The sequence below is a fragment of the Ixodes scapularis genome, unplaced genomic scaffold (assembly GCF_016920785.2).
Source record: "Ixodes scapularis isolate PalLabHiFi unplaced genomic scaffold, ASM1692078v2 PGA_scaffold2__306_contigs__length_199485367, whole genome shotgun sequence".
Taxonomy (NCBI): Eukaryota; Metazoa; Arthropoda; class Arachnida; order Ixodida; family Ixodidae; genus Ixodes; species Ixodes scapularis.
The window spans coordinates 43680714-43703191 of record NW_024609857.1 but is presented as its reverse complement, the minus strand read 5'-3'; the positions used below and the strand labels follow the sequence as shown (position 1 = coordinate 43703191).

Genomic DNA, 22478 nt, shown 5'->3' with positions numbered 1-22478 from the left:
CGTCGAAGCATGTCACTGGGTGCCGACTAAAGATAGCGGCAAAAGCAACATCATTGTCCATTTCATGCACCGAAATAAGCGAGACAGTGTCCTTGATAAGGCTAAGAAAACGCGAATTTCGTGCCGCGACCTAGATCTGCAATCGGATGCTCCAGTATTTGTGAACGAGCACTTGTGCCCGTATTTGATAAAAACTGCTCGGAATGGCGGTGTCTAAGAAACGTGAACATCTTGGGCGGTTTGTGTGGGTCCGAAACGGCAAGATACTGGCGAAAAAATCGGTTGACACTCCTCTTATTTCACTATCACATGAGGATGACTTGAGGCTGACTTGTTAAACATCGTTGTTTTTCTATTTTTTTTTTTTTTTCTGTGTATGCCTTCTCATGGCAGAAGACCTTGGTGCTGTAACGCTTGATCAGTTTAATCTTTTTTTGAGTGAGGGTCACAGAACTGAGATAAGTTTTTTTCATCTAAACGTGCAATCTGCTAGGAATAATGGAGACTGCCTAATGTTGCTTTTTGATTCTTTTCGAACTTCATTTATTATTATGCTAACGGAAACATGGTATATAGATGACTGTGATTTTTTTTGTACTACCTGGATATAATCATTTTTATTTAAATCGAGATTACGGAAGAGGTGGAGGTGTCTCGTTACAAAGGAATTTTTCTGACCTTGAGGTTGTTCCGGATTACACCATCATGACCCGCGACTATGAGATACTCTGCTTCAAAAGAAAAAAATGCATTTACTCGGATTTTTATAGTCCACCAGATGAAAGTGTTTTAATCTTTTTTAACTTTTTAGAACTTTTTTGTTTTGCAAATGAGGAGAGATGTAAACTTGTTTCTTGGTGGAGACCTAAATATAAACTTACTCGAAGAATCGCGTGTCAAAAACGACTTTCTTATTCAACTTACATCAAATAACTTTTGTAATTTTATAAATTCTCCCACTCGTGTCACATCCTCATAGTCCACATTGCTTGATGCTTTTGTGACGAATCAAGAAGTAAGCTCGGTTAGTGCTGGCGTTCTGGAATATAGTTAAAGTGATCACCTACCCATATTCATGTTGATAAATAATATAACAAACCAGAAAATTGAGAGTGAGAATGAAAATAGGACTATAAGGATCTGAAGCGTAAATTCCGCCACTTTAGAAAAATTTCGAGAAACTATTTCACATACAAATTGGGACTCGGTTTTTCCGCTACATCTGCTGATGAAGCGTATAATGAATTTTTAGTTATTTTTAAGAAGATATACGAACACTCTTTTCCTTATAGGCAATTAAAACAAGCTAAAAAGAACCGCAAGCCATAGGTAACTAGAAAATGCTGAAAATCGATTAAAAAAAACAAATAAACTCTATTGTGCGTTTCTTAAAACAAGAACTCCAGAAGATCTTGCTCTTTTCAAAAAATGCAGAAATGCAGTGAATAAGGTTCTTCGCCAGTTTAAATAAACATATGTTCACAGTTTATTTAATGAGACATGTATGAAGAGAACAGATTTTGTATGGAAACAGTTAAACCAAGTGTTAAAACATGGACCCTTTGAGTCAGCTGTACTAGAAATAACCAAAGAAGGTGAAACATTACGAGGAAAAGCTCTCGCAGATGCTTTTAATACGTATCTAATAAATATTTTAAGTAGCATACCGAGTCTGTTATCAATGGCCTTTATGAAACCTAGAAATCAACACAATGCCTTTTTCTTTCCAACAGACGAACAAGAAATACTTTCCACAATGTTATCATTTAAAAACAGTAACTCCTCTGATACAGATGATTTCCAGATCAAACCAATTAAGTATGTATTAGATGTCTTGGCAGAAGTTTTAACACATATTGTGAAAGCCTCATTGTATAGTGGTGTATTTTCTACAAAAATGCAGATTGCAAAAGTTATTGTTTTGTTTAAAGGTGGAAACAAAAACGAATTTTCAAATTATAGACCAATATCAATATTACCTGTGTTTTCTAAATGCCTTGAAAAAATCATTCATAATAGATTAACAAGTTTCTGTAAAAAATTTGCAATAATTACAGACTCTCAGTTCGGTTTTCGCAAAGGCCGTTCAACGGAATTGGCATTGTTACAACAGAAGGAGCTAATTTCCAAGTCTTTCGAAAAAAATAGTTTTAGGTCTTTTTATAGATTATTCTAAAGCACTTGATCGTATCGATCATATTACTCTCATAAAGAAACTCGAATGTTATGGAGTCCGTGGTGTAACACTCGATATTATAAAATCATATCTTAATTTTCGGCGGCAATGTGTTGTAATCAATGGTCAAAATTCTACCGTTCAACCTATCAGACCCGGAGTACCATAAGGTAGCATCTTAGGTCCTCTTTTATTTAACTTGTATATAAATGATATCGTTAACATCAGTAGAACCCCCTCTTTCATCATTTATGCTGATGATGCTAGCTTATTTTTTTCAGGCACTGAAATACAGGAACTGGTGTATGAAACTAACACCACACTACAGAAGCTATATGAATGGAGTGTAGTAAACTCGTTAGAAATTAATATGAGCAAAAGCAAGGCGGTCCTTTTCCGATCTAATAATAGAAATGTTAGTTTCAATTTTAATATTGTTCTTGGCCTCTCTCAAATTGAACTCGTTCAAAAAGTGAAAACGCTTGGAGTTTATTTTAACAACCACATGTCTTGGAATGATCATATCATCAATATAGCTAAAAACCTTTCAAAAGTGCTGGGAAAATAATTGTACCAGTTTAAAAATATACGGCCTTTTCGTTTAAAATTGCTCATATATAAAGCTCTTTTTGAACCTCTTTTAAATTACTGTAGCTTGGTGTGGAGCACTACAAGCCAGTTCAACCTAAATAAATTACATATTGTTCAAAAAAAGGCTGTCCGCATTATACGATATGTGTCTTTTGACACACACACTCCTCGTCTGTTTAAAGAGCTGCATCTAACATCCATTCTTGAGTCAAATGAGTTTAATCTCCTCACACGATATAGATCCACCCTCCGATGTAATGAACCACTTTTTACTTGTATTTCACATTTAACTCCCATTTCTAAACCTTATGACGTTAGGGAAAGGGAGCGCTAGAAAATTCCGTTAAATCGCACGACCTATGGGTTTCAAATGTTAAGCTGTAATTGTCTGCTTGTCTTAAATAAAGTTGAAAAACAAAATTTGTCAAAACATTGAAAAGCTACATATAAATGAAATTCGAGAACATTTTTTTCACAAATAAAAATAAATTGTCTTTGTGAGCTGTAAATACATCCGTTTTATATATTTTTCTTTCCTGTATATATCCAGTCACTAGATGCTGTCGTTCTTCGTTTTTGTGTAAGAGGTCAAATCCTTCCTCTAGCAGCAAATATAGTATAAAGGTGTTTTCTTCTTTTTTTTTTCTTTTTTCCGATGTCGCTCTCTGCTTCTTTTCCCCTGATTGCTGTTTGTTACCGTATGCCAATTGTAAGGCTGCAGACGCCTTGTCAAGTCAAAACTGTTTTGAGTTCTTGCCTCTGCAGCCCACATCACTATTTGATGATGATGTAAATAAAATCGATTGATTGACATACGGGAGGCAGCCTTCAGAGATTATGAGTAAAGACTGCACAAGTGCCCCCAAGTTCGAGGCGGACATCTGGACTGAAGACAACAAGAACTGAAAAACACATATCTATCCAGTTTGCACATATGACCAGCGGCTTTGACAACCGCGAAAACCGTGGGCTTCTGTGGACAGGCTCTTTTCAGAGCCATTAATTGCTCTTTATCTGGAGTATGATTTGGCAGCCTCCCGTGTCTCTAAAGTGCGGACTAAATAACGTCCAAAGTGACGCATTGTGGCTGTTTTACCACTAACCGCGACAAAAAAAAGGTCTCGGAAGCAGCGTCCGAGGATGCAACCGATTAGCGAAAGAAAGCAGACGGCACGCAGGCGAAATCCGCCGGCAGCAAGAGCGCCGTTTGCGTTGTCGTTATGCAACCGCGTTTTCTTTTATTTTTGTTACTTGAAGTTCTGCTATCACTGTCTGCATTTATTTTCAAGCCAAAAACAGATTTCAAAAAAAAAAAAAAAGATTATGTTCGTGTCAATAAACCACGGTCGACGCGGGCACTTTCGATATTTCTGTGAAAGCAAACCGAAACCAGACCTCTGACCGAAACAAGGAGGCAGCGCCATCTATCAATAAAAGCGTCAAACCCACCCCGCACCTCGACTTGGTCGTCTGCGTCGCCGCCCGCCGTTGGCCCGGGCAAGCTTCCTGGCCTTATTTTTTACAGAAAGAGAACTACGCTTTGTAATTTCACAAGAAAAAACTGACCTGCGAAATACACCTTTGACGAAAAGTTTAGATTGCTACATTCAGGCGTTGATTTTTACGGTCCATTTTAGATCAAGCCTGGTGACTTGAACCATCCTATATTGCACCAAACAAAAGTTCAGCTGAAGGCGTACTTGAGGCCGCTGATCGACACTCGAAACAAAGGCGGGGTGTGAAAAGATTGCCTGGACACGTACGTCAACAAGTACTTGAATGTACTTTCGAACTGGTTCGTCAAGCGAGCAAACGAAAAACCTGCCAAAGTCACTGCGAAAGGAAATACGAAAGCAAAAAAGGTCACACACTGCTCGCACCTCCCAAATTGCAGCGTGCGACTTACGGGCAGTGAGAGCTGGACTGTTATTCCTTCCCCCTTTTTTTTGTTTTAGTTCCTTCCAAAACGTGTAACAGCAGCTAAAAAAAAAAGTTATGATTTTTTTTATTAGTTTTATCGCGTTATTTCCCCTTTGTTGTGGACTCAACGCCGACGGCGAACACCACCTGCGCAACGATCGTCGTCGTTGAGGGAGTTTCTTTGCTGGGTGATTTGTATCTTTGTGTCGTCTGCTAACTTTATTGTTTTATTCGCCGTTGTTCGCGACTGTGCCCCATTTATTTTTATTTTCGTCTGGGATGGTGACCCAATCTTTCCTGCAAAGTGCGAAAGTGATTGCATGGTCCTTTTTATCGTTACTTTTTGTTTTGTTTTTATGCTGCAACGGCTGGTGCGCTAGCTCCGGTAATAGTAGCATGTTGTTTGCGCACGTTTTGAGGATCACCTATTCAAGTAAGACATTGCGACAACTCAGCTTGTTACGGATCAGCAGTAAGTAAACCCTTACGACGTAGTTCAAGTAGCTAACCACTTTTTCCGCTTCTCAGACGCGCTTCAAACGCGTGTGATCCCCTGAGTGGCGTTTGATACCGCTAAATAAACTGCTCGATCTTTGTTTCTGCGCGCGTTGTTACATGATTGTCGTTGCTGTTGCGATGAGTAGATTCCACTTTGCAAGCGGACTGACCATATTTAATTGTTTCAGCTGTTGGGGTGACGAAACGGGACTCGCAAAGCTTGAGGACGTCGCGGAGCCTGTACCTATCCGTCGCCACGTCTGCTTCCGTAGACTCCGAGTCCTCTAGAGGCGCCACTCTCGCGTTCGACCGCGCTCCCATGGCTTTCCGGAGGAGTTTACAGTATCGGCGAAGCCATATTGTATTTGCTAACATGAATATTAAATTTTCCGAGTGAATAGTTTATATCTCCTAATTCAGCGCCTTCAGAAAAGCCACAGTAGATTAATTAGCTAAAATCAGAGCTCCATATGTAGAGAGTTTGGCCATTCGCTTGGAAGTGTAGGAGACAAATAAGGAGGCGCCACTGGCCGAAAGCAGGCTGGGCGTGTTCCAGGGCGTTTTCGGAAATTCGGATGTGGCAAATCAGAAGCCGGAAATAATACCCAGGCGGTGGTCGCGAGAAAAAAAACTTGACAAGTGCGTCGGAGTAACTCTCGGTGACTGAAAATACGGTGCACGTGATGTTTCAATCACGGTTATCCAAAACCATGGTGGAATAGTGCGACTAGCGGAACGATCGAAATAATCCCCATGCCGAGCGCCGAGGACCGGGAATCTGCTGTCCGAGCGGTCACACACTGTCCGAGCCAAACACAGTTGAGCGGCGGATTCGTTTCTTACATCTTTCTGCATGATCATGATCGAATCATCACGGGCACCCTGTTTTCAACCACGAAGGGTTACTACACTTCACTCGTACATGCTTATTAAAGCCATATACCAACATATACCTTTAATTAAAACAGTTTCTCGCTACCACCCTTAGGGGATTCTTTTACCGCCGATTTCTGAAACCTCACTCAAACTACACTGAATCTGAAGGGCCCCTCCACTTCCTCGAGGAAGGCGCGAGGGCCTGCGCTGGTTGGCCAAGAGAGCATGCCAAGCCCACTTTCTGCGTCTGGTGCAGCCCTGCCTCCCCCCGCGCCTCTCATTGACCAAACTCTCTGTATACTGGGCTTTGGCTAAAATATGTTGATTATATTTTAAAATTGATTTGATGAATAAATTCTGTTAAAATGTAGTATTGACGCTGATTCCTGTAATATGCTATACCAATTAATTATTAGATTTTATTCGTCACCGGTTCGACCGCCACCGTGAACATACAGGAGAAAGTTTTATACTTTTTTTTTTATTTTTCACGCGCCACCAGGCGGCGCTGCATGTGAGTCGGTGAAATTTATAGCATCCTCGATCATCCGTACCGGTGCACACCCGGTCCCCGAGGTGCGCCTCTTCGTCCTCAATCAAGTACACAAGTGCGCAACCGACGTCCTCGATCAATCGAGCGCACCCTCCCTGTGGGACTTTTCGCTGTCCCAACCATAGATTTATTACAATGAACGCTAGAGGCTCAGCTGGCCATAGTGTCTACGCTACTTCCGGTTGCAAAGTGAAGCAGATAGCAAGCAGTCTACTTTTGCAGTCTTCCTGTGTATTCCTATGGGAAAACGTACGTGATATGTTTTCTCTTCGCCAGGAATAGAAATAAACGTAGTTTCTTTGCTCGTAATGGGTACTATGTTGCTTTATTCACATTATAAAAGTGTATTTTATCTAGTTAATGTTTTTTTTTTTATTACTCAGCGATGTTTAAGTTAACGAAAATTTAGGGCCAGGTTTATGTTGTACAGCGTGATATGTCAATACAAGCTATCAATTCAAGCAAGAAACATGAAAGACGTTTACAAGAGCGCAGCTCCTGAGAAGGAGCAGGGGAGGGTACGGAGGGAAGAATATGCGCCTCCTCCTTCCCCGCTAAACTTAGTGAGAATATTGGCAATGTTAGACGCGCGTGACGTCACGTGTGACGGCGTACGCCAAATGACGTAACACGTCACGTGTTTCCGATAATGACGTCACACCTGGCTTCACGAAGGTAACATTTTGATGTTACTCTCGTGTCCCTCACGAGGGTGACTTTCACGGGGGTTACCCTCGCGGGGGTTACCCTCGCGACGGTTACCCTCATGAGGGTTACACTCGTGAGGGTAGCCCCCGTGAGGGTTACCCCGTGTGGGTTACCCTCCCCTCGTGAGGGTTACCCTCGTAAGCGTTACCTTTGTGACGTCACATGTGATGTCAAACGTCGCATAATGCAACACGCGGTTACGCAGACGCCGCTCAGCCCACAAACGGGCGCCTAAAAGCTGCGCTCTAAAAGAGCAATTAAAAAGTGCGTAGGGTTTATTTAAGCTGAAGGAAACGCAGTTTGTTACTAATGCATAGTTTGTTACTAATCCAGTACGTGTTCTCCGTTCCATAACTCTATGCTTCGTTCTTATTGTCTGTTTGGATTGTTTGATTTGGCATATATTAGCCTCGTTATTTTGTTTCGTCACGCTGATTCACTCTGTGTGCTTCGTAGCACTGACTGTATGCGTAAATACGTGCGCTATAATAGCAGTCTAAAACGTCAACAAGTAATATACATGTGTATTGGGCTATTTCAGCGCAGTGTTCAACGCCATGAATTTTAAAGAAAAACGCTCTGACACGTATTTTGTACATCCGATTGTAAAACGTTCCAAACTTTTTATTCTGTCACAACACTAAGCAAAATCTGGTCATATAATCGAGCGGAAAGGGAAAACGCATTTGCGTTTTCCCATAGGAATGCATTACCGAAAGTCAAATTTAGACTGTTTGCTGTCTGCTTCAAAATGCAAAAGCGCACTAGCGCCACCTGAACCTGTAGCGTTTATTGTAAAATCTCTATGGCACCAACGCGCACCGAAAAAATCGACGGTGCGCCGGGGTGCAGTCCCATGGGGCATTGCGGCCACGAGTGGGAATTGAGGAGACGGCGGGAATAGTAGACGCGCAGTCTATCAAGATGGCGACCTTGCGGCACGCGATGAATTTCTCAGCTCTTCTGGCAGCGAGGGCGACGAGCTTCTTACCATCGCCGCGATTCTACCGGTGATCGCTGCGTTGGCAAGAGACGCCCGAAAGTTATAAACTTCGCGGAAAGCGTTATGAGGCGTTTGGATAACACCTAAGGTGCGGTTATTTTCTGGCAGTCCTCTTTCTTGAACCAACAATTATGGGCGAAATATACTCTTAGAATTGTCAGCCGCTTCGTGACCCCATCGACAATCACGGCCGCAATGTTCGTTTTTGTGTGACCGCTAAATCTGCGAGTAAAAAAGTAGGAGAAATCGACAGGAGACGGGCACCGCGCGCGGACGTACGCAAGAAAAAACGAACGAAACACGAGGTGACGCATAGTGGCGGCCGCCGCGGTGCGCCGGCACGGCGCAGTTTGACCTGGATGTTGCACCAACTTCGCGCTCTATGACCTAGCAGCGCTGTGCATTTTCCGGCTTCAGGGCAGTTCCGGTGCCAGTTCATCGAAGATGTCTATGGAGACGGGAGAAATTCCGTCCCTTTGCGTTGGCGACAGGGTGGAAAATTGGTCTCTCTTCCATTCCTCAATCATCTCGTCTTTTGTTTTAGCATGTACCTTCTTTTGTGTGTGTGTGTGCGCGCGCTTTTAACAAATTAAATTCAAAAAAGAAAAAAAAAGACTGTTTCAAAGACCTGCATCATTTGGGAAGTCCATAGTCGTTCTTATACCGGCGCTTCAAAGGTGTCATCCAGCCGGACAGCAGCACACCGTTGTTGACGAAACAAAGAGTCATTGACCGAGCTGGCACGCTGCCGACCGTCAAAACGGTTGCAAACGCGGGCGACTCACCCCCACTTTTCTCCCCTCACCTATACGTTAAGAGTCAGCAACAAATGCGCCTAGCGCGCGTGCACGATTGACTCTTTTTTTTTTCTCCTTAATTTCACTTCAACGCTTAGAACATACAAACGCGCCGCGCTATCGCTTTCCCGGAGACCTGGAAGCACTCGTGATCGCCGTCAACGAGGACGTCAGATCACCTGACGTGGAGGCGTACTCAAGGCCTTCCCAAACAAACGAACAAAGAATGAAAAAAAAAAAAAAAAATGTCGGCGTCGAAGGTTGCCGGACGGCATTCGCGGAGAGAGATCTTTCAGTCCAGTCGCGGCTGTTGTCGAGGGAAGTCAGCTCCGTTTTTCTTTCGGCAGCTGGCCTTTCGTCGGCGTTCTGAAAACAGGTGCGCATACTACAAGAATAAGACTCAAAGCGGCGCCGGCACGGATCGCTCCACCGATATGAGGTAACGTGTGTATTGTTCGCTCCCGTTGTGCAGTTTGCATTGTTTGCTCCGATTGTGCGTCAGTTATCCTGCCAAACAGCATTGGCATTCTAGAAAGCTTTATTGCAGAAAACCCCTTTCGGTCCAAGTAAGCGACATGACACGTATGTACACCTTCCGATAATTTTCGCCTTCCCATCTCATACACAGAAAATACCGTGGATTCTCTCTAGTAGAGCGCGCACTGCTTGTTTTCCAGAACCGGATAAATAAGCCGCCCTCTGTTCGAACCCTAAGTTCCAGTTTAAACTGACCTCCACAACGATGCTACCAAATGAGCTTATCGCGCTGCGCGCTTCAGAATAGGAACCCGTTTTTTGGAACGTTTATAGAACTCGGTGTCGTTTCATGGCTAAACCAAAGCAACTGATATTCGCATGTCATTTAAAAGGGCAAAACGTGCGCGCGTGCCCTTTTCCGCGGCGCAGGCAGTAGACGAAAAAAAAAGATGTGATCTGAAAAGGCGGTTTGGATCAAAATTGCGTTATACGTAGCGACAATGTGCAGGCCAAACCACACCCTGATTGTCTTAGCACGCATTGCTTTTTCGTACCGAACCGTCTTTTAAGGCTTCCTCATGACCGACCGCGCGGTATGTGAAAAGGTGCAGACGATCAACTGAAAGTTTAATTTTCAAGTGGACCAGGAAATAAACACCGGAGGCAGAGAGGAAAGAACAAAACAAGACACAAAAAATACAATCCGATGTTGATCCTCTGAGCCGCGTTCAAAAAAGGGTGTTTTGTCTAACGATTCATCGCACTCTAAACTTGTGAAGCAGGCGATAACTACGTCGCGTATGCGGGCTTTTGTGTTGAAGTCATGTCACCATAGGTGTGAGGACGTTCTATTGTTACAGGTGTCTAGTCTGACATCGGCGATATACCCTATGACCTTGATTGTGGGTGTTTCTAGAAGAGTCCCTGATAAAGGTGTCTGGGGGTCGACTCAGCCCCAAGGTTAGACAAAACCCGACAACCAGACCGGTGGTGGTGCCTTATGTCAACGCCTTCTCCTATCAGGTCTAGCGAGGGCTGACAATTATAACGTGCCACTGTTTTTTTCAGCACCCCCGAAGTTGTCACGACTGTGCTCTGCTGTTAACCGAGGGAGGAGCAGTGATTTCCACTGTGTTGTTAACCACCGTACTCATTTTGTCCGAAGCGCACTGGAGGTTGTGTACCAGTCTGTCATAGGGAGGCTGCTGGTCTTACCTTGTAATCCAAGTGGCCACTTACGAATATTTAGCTTTATTGTCGACCCAACAAATTTAAAGAGTAATTCTATTAATATCACTCATGTCCTATATAGGGAAATTGATAATACCTCGATTGGGCTCGTCTGTTCTTTGGTACCGAATGTAAACTGGGAAACCGTAGTAATCGAGACAGACTCCGATAAATCATATAATGTATTTCTAGGCCTTATACAGAGGTGTTATAAACAGGAATTTCCGTGGCAAGAATATAAAAATCAAGAAAACCTTGGATTTCATGTACGATATATAAACGCTTAAGGAAACGTAATAAATTGTACGAAAACTTCATTACAACATGAGATATTGGTATACTATAATAATTCAAGAAGGTGAGAAACAAACTAAAAGCGGATATTAAAAACGCGAAAGCTCGCAGCTACAAAAATAACTTTTGTTCGATTATGATAATCCAAGGAACATATGGCAGGCTGTAAATGAACTTACAAACCCCGTGCTGCTGTCCAAAAACAACTTACAATCGAGCAGGTGACCTACTCCGGCCAATCTCTTGCAAATATATTTAACTCTCAGGTTTTAGTATCGGATTCCTCAATGTTACCTACCACGAGTATGCCTAGCTGGGAATCTTGTGTTACGTGTTAAATTTAGATAATTCAAGTTTGCTAGCACCCCCTATGCTTCGTCTCACCCTACGATGGACTGGCAAAAGCTACGGACCTCCAGATCCAATCACGAGCCACTTTGAAATTGCGTATTGCGCTTTGATGCACGTATCAGTCCTCGCGTCTCGGATCACCGATGGGGATGGGCGGACAGTGGTTCGAATCGAAATAGCACTGAGTGACTCAGCAATTTTACATTGCAAAAAAGAGGCTGTTTGCAGTGTTGAAGCTATAGAAATGTTGCAGCGTTTTTAGTTTCGGAGCATTATTCGTCCACTCCTAATCAATGCTAGCCATGTCATAGTGTAGCGTGGAACGTGATCGGACCTGGTGGCCCGTGGCTTTGGCATTTCGTCCATCGTAGGATGAGACAAAGTATAGTGAAATGTAAGTAAACATGATTATTAAATCCTTAGGGAACAGTGCCGCCTGTGGTAAAGATGGGTTGTGTTCTAAGCCAATGAAAGAAGTCTTGCTCTTTAATCTGTACACACCTTTCCCACATTTTTAACCCAATTTTAAGCACTGGTACCATTCCAGAAAAATTGAAAATAACAAAGGCTTGTGGAATTCATAATGGCGGTCCTAAGAATAACCTGAGTAACTATAGACCAATCCCAGGTACTTCCGATTTTCTCAAGAATAGTCGAACGCATTGTTTACAAACGTTTAGTGAATTCTGTGTTAAATGTGATATTATTACAAACAATCGATATGGATTTCAGAAAGGTAAATCAACGGAGATGGCATTGCTAAGTATAAAAATAAAATGAGACAAACACTTGACTGGACCAATTTCACTTGTGGTTAGTTGCAAATCAGTTAGAACTAAATTTACATCGAAAACTAAGCATATCATTTTTAGAGCAAAAAACAAACCCATTACTGACACAAATATTATATCCTTCCAAAACTCCATAATTGAACGCTTGGAATTATAAATTTCTTGGTGTTCGTTCCCACAAAAATTTCTATTGGACTGCCCAAGCTAGTAATCGTTCTCCGAAAAGAGATTTCTAAATCCATGGGCTTACTTTTTAGGTGCCGACAATTTCTTACAAACTGGTTAAAATGACAAATCAATACATCTATGATTCACTCGATCCGCTTTATTACTGTTTATTGGTGTGGTGGAAGACCACAGGAAATAATGTTTAGCAATTACTTACATTACAAAAACGCGCGGTTCGGCTAATTGATGATTTGCCCCGGTTTCAATCGACTTCCTATAGTCTTAATAAGCATAAAATACTTACGGTAGATAACATTTTTGCCTAAAGGTGGAGGTTTCAATTTATACTACATTAACACTGACCCTGACATCTTTCATGAGACGTACCTACACGAGCAAGCAAATTACAGCCTGAGTATACAGCAGTTTCCAAAACCAAAAGGGGAACTAATTATGGTACTCAAGAATTATCCAACCAGAATACAGATATTCTAAACAAACATTAGTGCCTCTATGAAATGTCCCAAAACATCACTTCCATGTTTCATTTTAAAAAAAATCCTTAGGGGAATAATATAATGTTGGTAGTGCACATACTTTGTGGGTTATGTTATTAATCAGTGTGATTTTTTAAAATCTTATTTTTAAGCTGAAGAGTCTTTAGCTGGGGTGAAATAACTGCTTTCTTAACTTGTGCTGTGAGCTGGCTTTTTATTTTATATTTCTCTCTGAATTTGTACCCTGCTGTTCAGTGTTGTTACAGGGGTTGGGACCCAGTCAGGTGATTGTATTCGCCTTTTGTACCAACCCCCTTGACAATTGTGTCAAAAAAGGTCCCCTTCACATGTGAAAGGGTATACATTCAACAAACAGGGAGGTGCGTGAACGTGAGGGCGAGGAAGCATTCCCTTGCTCTCCGTTCCTCCCCCGCTGGTCACTTAGCGGTACATTGCAGTAGGTTAGGCTGCGTGCCTTTATTCAATGACTTGACGATCCTGGCGCGTAACAAAAATAAGACCGCCAGAGGGATTTAAGAGGCCTTTTCTTATTTTATCAAAAGGGGAAGGGTAATATGTTAGCGAACCGTCGGTGCACTTGGGGGTTGACGAAGTCGTTTTTATCAAGAATAGTGGCAAGCACGTGTGAAAGAGATATGACGTAGTAGAAGTCTCGTTATCGGGTTGTATTTTTTTGTGTGTATTGTTTGGTTCGTTCCTCTCTGCTTCCGGTGTTTATTTTCTGATTCGCTTGAAAATGGAACTTTCAATTGATAGTTCAGCGCTGTGTCCGTGAACTTCTTGTACTCGTTCTTTGTTAATGTTTTTGCGCTGTTTCCACTTTTGACTATGCACTAACGTTGTGAAAACACTGAGACAGACAAATTAGAATGTAGACAATTTCGACAGCGTTTCACGCACTTAGGTTCCTGTCACTGTTACGATCGGCGATCAGCACTTTAAGTATAATCCCAGCAGCCGGAGGTTCTTCCTTTGGGAAGCGCCATCGGCAACGGGACGCTACTCACACTTCTTCTTCCGTTGATGCTTAAGCGTTTCCGCTATTAGTGAGTTTTAGTAATACGTATAGGGGCAAACGCAAACCCCCTACGTTAGCGTTAACGTTGCGTCGACGGAACGTTACGGAGCGCGTCGAATACGCACTTTTAGTACAGCGGAAGAAGAACGCATACGTAAAGACTTGTAGCGCCATCTAGAAGTGCTCCTGTAAACTTCTTCAAGCAATCCAAGGCGGGTATTTGGTCAAACCAATCCAAAGCCCCGATTATCCTCACTTTGTTACGGAAGTGCGAGTTTCCGTGTGCCTGTTGTGTAAATATTTTGTCTACTTTTTTTTTTTTTTTTTGTACCGACTGCACGGTAAGCACTTTTTTTGGGTTCGACGACGTCGCCAACGTTCTTGGCTATCGACACCCATCTTTGTGGGTGCTCGAAAGTGTTCGTCGCGTTGACTTCTTTGAGGAGGTTGATGTCATCTTCAATGGTAAAGCGAACCCGTACAATGCGCGTAGCACTTCCGCTGGTTTGCCTCACCGCCGCCATTTTTCAAACTGGACTAGTCTCGCGCTGTCTCGTGCGCGACGAGAGCAACGAGATGGCACGCAGGGGACCGCTACGTACGTTCGTAAAAATCAATAGCGAGCGTACGTACGCAAGGCTCGCCGTAGTAGGTACGTATGGCGCGTGCGCAGTGTGGAGGACGCAACGTTAACGTTAACGTATGGGGTCTGCGTTTGCTCCTATACGTATTACTAAAACTCTCTATTGGCGAAGGGCGACGTCAGTCCCGACCTTGCGGATAACAGAGCCTAGATGTGAGCAGCACGAACCAACACCACATGGAATAATCGAAACCTGCGTACTAGAATTTTTGACGTCATAACTTAAGCGAAGACAGGCTGGAAACGAGTGCTGGTACAATGGGCCCACCGGTACGAACTGCGAATATAGGAGTCTTCTGCGGTAGAACATGCGCAGTTCGTAGCGAAGGGTCTATTGTACCGTATTGGGCATGCAAAAACGGTTCCGACGCTCGGTGTCGGAATTGGGTCGAATTGATGAGTTGGTGCCATTCAACTGAATGTGATGACGCTTCATGGAGGAAAATGAGGTCGTTCACAGGCCTTTAATATTTCAAGTGGTGTTGACAGAACTCTGTACAATCAAAATGCCTTCGACGACCTCGTATCCTGCTCAAGCTGCCAGCCTATTTCCGGGGAAGGGGGAGGGGTGTTCAGAGATAAAGGAACTGCAAAGGTGCATTATTGGACGTAGGCGTGTATTTGCGAAATTTGCGTCCTGGGGATCTGTGGAATTGTTTTGTCAAAAAAAGGAGGCAGTATTTCCGTTGCCGGAGTGCTGACTCTGGTCGTACGTCAGCGCCACCGGCTGCTCGTGTATAACTGCTCTCAAATAGGACATGTCGGTCCTTGGCCTTTCCATTTCCAGTACATAAAACAGTTTTTTTTTTTACAATTTTTTTTTTAAACGAGTTTGACTGCCTACCTAAATTAGCCATCGGCTGGTCGAAATCAGTAACGCGAGAGGTTCATGCGAAAGGCCCAAGTCACAAAAGCAGTAGCAAGAGCATGTGTTTTATTGATGTGTACTACTTAGTCAAGTCAATGTAAAGAGCATGAACTTACCGCCTTAAGTAATAATGTAATCTGTTGTACGGAAGTGCAGACAGAGGGCAGATATTCAACCCCGAGGAGGTGCTCCTTGGGGCTGAATACTTACGGTAGATAAAATAAAATAATAAAATACTTACGGTAGATAACATTTTTGCCTAAAGGTGTAGATTTTAATTTATACTACATTAACACTGACCCTGACATCTTTCATGAGACGTACCTACACAAGCAAGCAAATTACAGCCTGAGGCAACAGCAGTTTCCAAAACCAAAAGGGGAATTAATTATGGTACTCAAGAATTATTCAATTAGATTACAGATATTCTAAACAAACATTAGTGCCTGTATGAAATGTCCCAGGACATCACTTCCATGTTTCATTTTAAAAAAATCCTTAGGGGAATAATATAATGTTGGTAGTGCACATAATTTGTGGGTTATGTTATTAATCAGTGTGATTTTTTTAAAATCTTATTTGTAAGCTGAAGAGTCTTTAACTGGGGTGAAATAACTGCTTTCTTAACTTGTGCTGTGAGCTGGGTTTTTATTTTATATTTCTCTCTGAATTTGTGCCCTGCTGTTGAGTGTTGTTACAGGGGCTGGGACCCAGTCAGTACACAGAACAACAACATTTCGGCTGTATATGAGAAAATTAGCCAGTGTAATACGGCCGCTCTTTTGTGCCAAAATTTGTTTTTTGTCTGGCATTTGATGGCCGGAAAAATCCCGAAGAAACCAGGGTAGAGACAAACCTGCGCTACTTTGGCCAAAATTCTGGGTATCTGGGCCCTAAATCGCCAAACAAAGGCCTAAGTTAGGCTTCACTGGTAATAGTTTGGTTGCCAGCAGGCATCTTTGGGCCTAAATCGTCAAAAAAATGCCAGAGTTAGGCTTCACTTTTTGGGTTGTCATGTGGCACTTTTAAGCCTAAGTAACCAAACAAATACCAAATTTAGGATTCACTGCTGGTTCTTCGGTTCACACCTGGCACCATTGGCTCAGTCTGTCACCTTGACAATTGTGTGACGAGCCAGGAGGAGCCATAGAAATACCAAAGAAGCGCTTTATCTCGCTAACTAGCACCTTGGAGCGAAACCGTAATAGGCCCAACCCAGGCCGATACCAAACGTGGGCCAATTAAGCCGTTTCTCTGGCGTGCTGCCTCGGTAACGGGCATCACGCATTAGTTAAGTTAGTGAAGCAGAAGCACACCGGTACAAAGCTCGACCAGATCAAAAATGGCAATCAAAACGCGCTGTAAAACCCAGAACCACTGCGTTTTGTAAAGCGAGCTTACGCTTTACTCCACCAAATACGGTAGTCGTATAAATAACATATGTAGATTATGTTCTCTTGCTTCCTACAATTTTATAAGCAGCTGCAAACTACTGAAGATGCTTAGATTGTTTATTTCCAAGGTTACTTGTTCCCCACAGTATTGCGTTCACAAAACAGGTGAACAGGTTCAAGTTTGTTGCTTTGATGGGCCTTTTTGGCTATTGATGCACACTGAGGTGGTTTTCGCACTTCACTTGTATGGGACGTGATCTCCTCCCATTACGCGACGTTTATTGTCTCAAGCGGATGTCCATACGCATCTCGTTTTGTATTTGAAAGACGCAAACGATGACTCACGGCTTTTTTATTCTTTATCACCGGAAAAATGGAAGCCGCCCAATCCTCACTTTGCCTCTCCTGACAAAAAAAAAAGAAAAAAGACGAGTGTAACTTTGTTTTCACATTTCATTCGCAAGCAAAAGCTTACTTGGGATAATTTTGCAGTCTTGATGTTTCGTGAATCACTTAAGAGCTTTAAAAATGCGAGGTCACAAGTAGCTTTAGTGGCAGTGGCAGAGTAAAAGTCGGAGAAAGCGTTCGTGATATTGGCCCTTTGCGTATCAGCTTGCCTAGCCTTGACAGCCGTTATCTAGCCTGCTTTTTTCTATAGTTTGATTGTACTCGCGTGACAGCTGCATATCTGGGACCATATCTATAGGTACGGGCGATCGCAAATCTTGGTCCAGCGCTATCTCTGCCCTCTTTTGAATCCATGCATGTACTGTAGATATATCTTCCTGATAGAAACACAAGTATCTCCGGGCGCATTTAACGAGTGCGCAATGTATTTTTTTATGATATGATATACGAGGCGGCAGCATAGTGGATCCGAAGAGAAAGTTGCCAATCTAGACATGAAGATATCAATAAACTCCACGTTTTGCCCATGCGACGGTAGGCTCAGCAGTTCCTGAATGTCCCCAGTGCATCAAAAACTAGTATACACGCGTAATAAAAAAAATAACTTTCTGGTTAATGCGTTTGCCTGGACTCTATCATGTCTATACTAAAGCAAATGGAAAAGCAATGATTGTTGCCCTTTAAATGAACGTTTTCGGTTTATCCTTAGTGTAAGACTTGATTAAGCTGTCATGTCAGTCACTGAGCGCTTTTTTGCGTACGGCGTTTTAGGTTTCGATGAGACGGTTTCGAAACAAAAGTCTGAAACAATTTCGACTTGTATATCTCATCCCACAATTTCAGAAGTGCTAATTTCCTTGTTCGGACATACTTTGCATCTGCATTCTGTAAAATTGTTTTTCCTGGTTGATTATGCCAATCGGCAAGCTCACAGGTGCCAATGAAAAGAGTAGAAACTTAAGTGCTGCGGTTTTTTCATCATATCTGCACAAAAATATGAATTTATAAACACAAAACCTGTTGCGAGTTTTTTTTTTTTTTTTTTTTCTAAATGTATATGAATATTTGTGACATGCCAAAGAGCGCACACCATTTTTAATCTTGCTTCATGAATGAACGAGTCTGGAATGAAAAACAGTATGCAACTTCCCATCTTCTCGCAGTATGCATCAGGCGTGCGTGGCCGCGATGAATTAAACTAAACGTTATAAGTATCAAGTTGGGGTGTGTCGCTTCCTCCACATTTGCATGCATGTGTCATAGGAAAACATAATGCCCTCTTTATCGACACTCACGTGCCTCGCGTTCTTCTAAAGATTTATGTACGAGTTTTGTTTTAATTTTATAACGAGCCTTTTTATGTATTTCCATGGGATGGGACAAAATGTTTCAACTAAAAAATAACAAAACTCTTTTTTATTTAACTTTTTTGTTGTTGTGAAGTCTATATCTGTAAAGAAAAAAAAAAACACGGTTCTGCGAAAGTTCTTGACGCCCCAATTTCCAAGCCGGCTTGTCATCAACGCATATACTCAAAACTGGATGCATAAAAATATTGATACATCTACTCTCAAACCTGAAGTATTTATCCAGAGGACCGGGTTTATTTTTGGTCGGAATATAGAAATTACTCGTCAACAGGGCAGGGAAATTGTTTTCCAGTCGAAGTAATGTTACATACACTCTTACGCATAACCTTCAAGAAGTGAAATTTTCTAACTCTAAGAAATCTGCTGCGTCTACTTTCCTGCAAAACCACTTGCTAGCAGAGTGCCCAACCTAAACTTTTATCGGTTCGGTTCGGGTTCGAGCTTACGGCTTTCGGTTCAGTTCCGGTTCCGTTCCTGGTAGCATAAATAACGGTTCGAACCGCTAAATTAAGACATACACCGTGAAACGGTAAAAGGGCACATGAAACGAATATTGGGCTGGAATAAATCCATTTATATAGGGATTTTACTAATAGCATATCGTTCAGTGGGCCAAAAGAAAAAAGGTAGAAAGTCAAAAGCCTGACTTTCGGTAACATAATTTGAAAACACAGCGGACTATTTCGTACCTCCTTCCCTTTGAAAGCTCTGCCTTTTCACTGTAATGCATCCGCGGTCCCCGCAGCACGTCACCGGGCCCCCGCAGTGCGTCACCAAACCCAAACGCACGTCGCACGAAAGCTAAACAGGAAAAGTTGGAAAAGCGTCTCGTGATTCCTTTAACTCTATAGTTTTTTTTTTTCTATCGTTTGTACAATCCACTTTTATTTTCAGGTACCAAAAATATAAAATTACGTTATTTAATTTTGACCCAACAGTGGACGAAAATACACACTGAAGGGGCCGTGAAACAATATCGTGTTGGTATGTTCGTGACTCTGCAGAGGCGTACTGGTCCTAGACTGGCCCAAGTATACTCGCACAGACTGCCACTGATTCAGAAGCTTCTTTGTCGCGGTGAAAGTTCGAGGATGAAAGGGGACTATTTCAGTCTTGCCTTTGCAAAGCTTGATAACGTAATTGTGGAATCGAAACCACCCGCTTGACGGCAGTAGAGCGCGGCTCATGGACTGGACCCGCGTGAGCCCCCAATTTCGACTCGTAACATCCCATGCTCGGCAGACACACTGCGGTGATGAGAATAGCCGAACTCTTGTAATTCCTGGAGCTCCGTATAAGCGTTTAGTTCTACACTCTAATAAATGACTGCGCATTTACTTGCCTGCAAAACACTCCGGGTTGCACCGGAGTGCAAAACACTCAGGAGTGTGCAAAACACCGGGTTGCAAGGTATGCCAAAAATGACTTCATGCTCACATGATTGATCGTAAGGCAAATTCACAAAATATGCACAAGGAGGGAGATAACAATTGGTATTTTTCTACGGAATCCCTTACACAACGCTTTACTACAAAAATATATGCATAGAGGTGCGTGCATTTATATTCATAAATAAATAGCGTGAAGGGCAGACCAAGATTCTTAAAATCCTATTAGAGATAACATTTCATCAGCTTACATGAGCTCGAAAATTCACGAGTAACTGGTTCGGGCGGCTAAAGTTATAGTCGGTTTTACGTGCACTTATTTTGGGCCGTCACTTTACAACTCTAGCTGTGCTTTGTTAGTCATGCGCTCTAAAATTTCATTAGGCTCCCGTATATAATCGCGAGGCTGCTACAAACTCTGCACAACTTTAAAATTTAGACATCTATTGCAATTGTTGCGAACATTGAATTTTCCCAAAAAGCTGCACGGTTTAACGTGGCTTGCACGTCACGCCTTCACACTATATGCTGACGTTAATTGCGATTTATTCTTGCTGAAAAAATGAAACCTTGTGGGGCAAAATGCACGCTGCAGAAGGTTCGCGCTCAGTTCAAGCCATGTATTTTAGAGGCACAGATTATTATTCTTGGTGCCTCGCCGTTGGGAACGGCGCGAGCGTCTGGCACGAAGAAAACGCGCTTTCTGGCAAGGGTGTTTTTGAAAACAAAATAGTTTTGGAAACAAAGGAGTATCGACTGAACCAACTGTTACTACAATTTCTGGGGCGACGGTTTCTGGGCCGGGCCGAAGTTGCGTTGCGGAGGAACCTTTACGGCACAGTATGTTTTTTTTCTTAAATTAGGCCCCTCCCTCCCCTTTTCTTTTTTCGTTGCGCCTCCAGTGAATACTTATTATTTCTGAGGGACCGCCTCCTCCATTTGGAAAGGTGTGTATTCGACAATTATAATTGCGTTATGATTATAATGCAATTAAGTGCAAATGTAATTTGCAGATGCAAATATAATGGAATTAAATGCAAATGCAAATGTGCATTCGTAATTGTGTCACGTGTCAACAGTCACCCTCCATTACTTTTACTTTACACCCAACTGCGAAGTATAAACAGAGTACAGATGCGATCGAAATTCGGAGAAGGACTTGAGAACGACACTCCTGTGAGACCTACAGCGGCCGCCAACGTTCGTTCGGCTCAGTGTTGTACACGTTCTTCAAAAAGAGGAACGGAAGGTCGCTCTTCGTTCCTCTTGATATTTGGAACGCGTTCCCGTTGCAAGTTCCATCTACGAGAAAGGAACTCGTTCCCGTTACAGTTTAAAAAATGGAATCCCAGAGAAACTTCCCGTTACAGTTTAAAAAAGGGGCATCCCAGAGAAACAAAAGGAGACGTGGGAAGAAACGGCTTGCCTCATAAAAGAATTCGTTAATAACCACCTGGGTATAGAGACTGGGGAGATAGAACGTGCACATCGCGTCGGCCAAAAGCGCGGGGTAACTGCTCGACCGATTGTAGTGCGCTTCTTAGACTACAGGAATAGACAAAACGTGCTGAATAACGCCAGTAAACTGAAGCATTTAACTTCATTGAAGGTGTCTATCTCGGAGGACTTTACTGCTAGGGTTTGCCTCCACCGGAGCAAATTGTGGCACTTTAGTAAGCAGTTCAGAGAAAAAAACATTAAAGTGAAACTCGTGAACGACAAACTTTATGCTGATGGCAAGCAATATTCATACTGTTCCGACAGTGACGAGATTATTTTGCTTAACAACTTCCAAACCACAAATTTGGCGACTACTTGACAACCTGATAAAACATCTAGACATGAGTGTGTTGATCTCGGAGTGCTCGTGGCGAATTTTCGTAGTTTTTTACCTAAATAAGATATTTTTTTGTCAACTGTGAATGACACGGACGCAAAAATTGTTATCGGGACAGAAACGTGGCTATATCCGGAGATAAACGATGGCGAATTATTTTTTGATCAATCATTTCATCTATTTCGAAAAGACCGCACACATTCCCGTGGTGGCGGCATTCTTATCGCTATCAGCAAAATGATGGATGCTTCCCTTATATCTTTAGATAGTGAACTAGAAATTTTGTGGGTACGCTTGAGTCACCCTTCGTTGCCCATCATTGTTGGCGCCTGCTATCGCCCTCCAGGCCGAGATAGTACTTTTGTTACGAAGCTGCACGCTTGCATGGAGCAAATTTTTTCTTTATTTCCCAGTAGTACTGTTATTTTTGGCGGCGATTTTAATTACCCCGGGGTCAACTGGAAAGAGGAAGAAATAAACTCTTGGGTGGCCCATTCAGAAGTGTCCAGTTTTGTTGACTTGATGAATAGCTACGGTTTAACTCAAACTGTATTGGAACCCACAAGAAATAATTCTGTTTTGGATCTTGTTTTTACCTCGA

General features: G+C 42.6%; 1 protein-coding gene and 1 pseudogene across 2 annotated transcripts in view; both read left to right on the top strand.

Moving 5' to 3' along the window:
- Positions 1 to 551: 551 nt before the first annotated feature.
- On the top strand, positions 552 to 21859 carry LOC121836455 (annotated as a pseudogene).
- Positions 9393 to 22478, top strand: part of LOC115330235 (MFS-type transporter SLC18B1) — a 49745-nt gene continuing 36659 nt past the window's right edge. Inside the window, exon 1 of one of the 2 annotated variants that reach the window (XM_029992000.4) lies at positions 9393 to 9561. The gene's annotated coding sequence lies outside the window, so the exon portion shown is untranslated. The remainder of the gene's footprint in view (positions 9562 to 22478) is intronic. The other variant, XM_040504095.2, reaches the window with a different exon arrangement.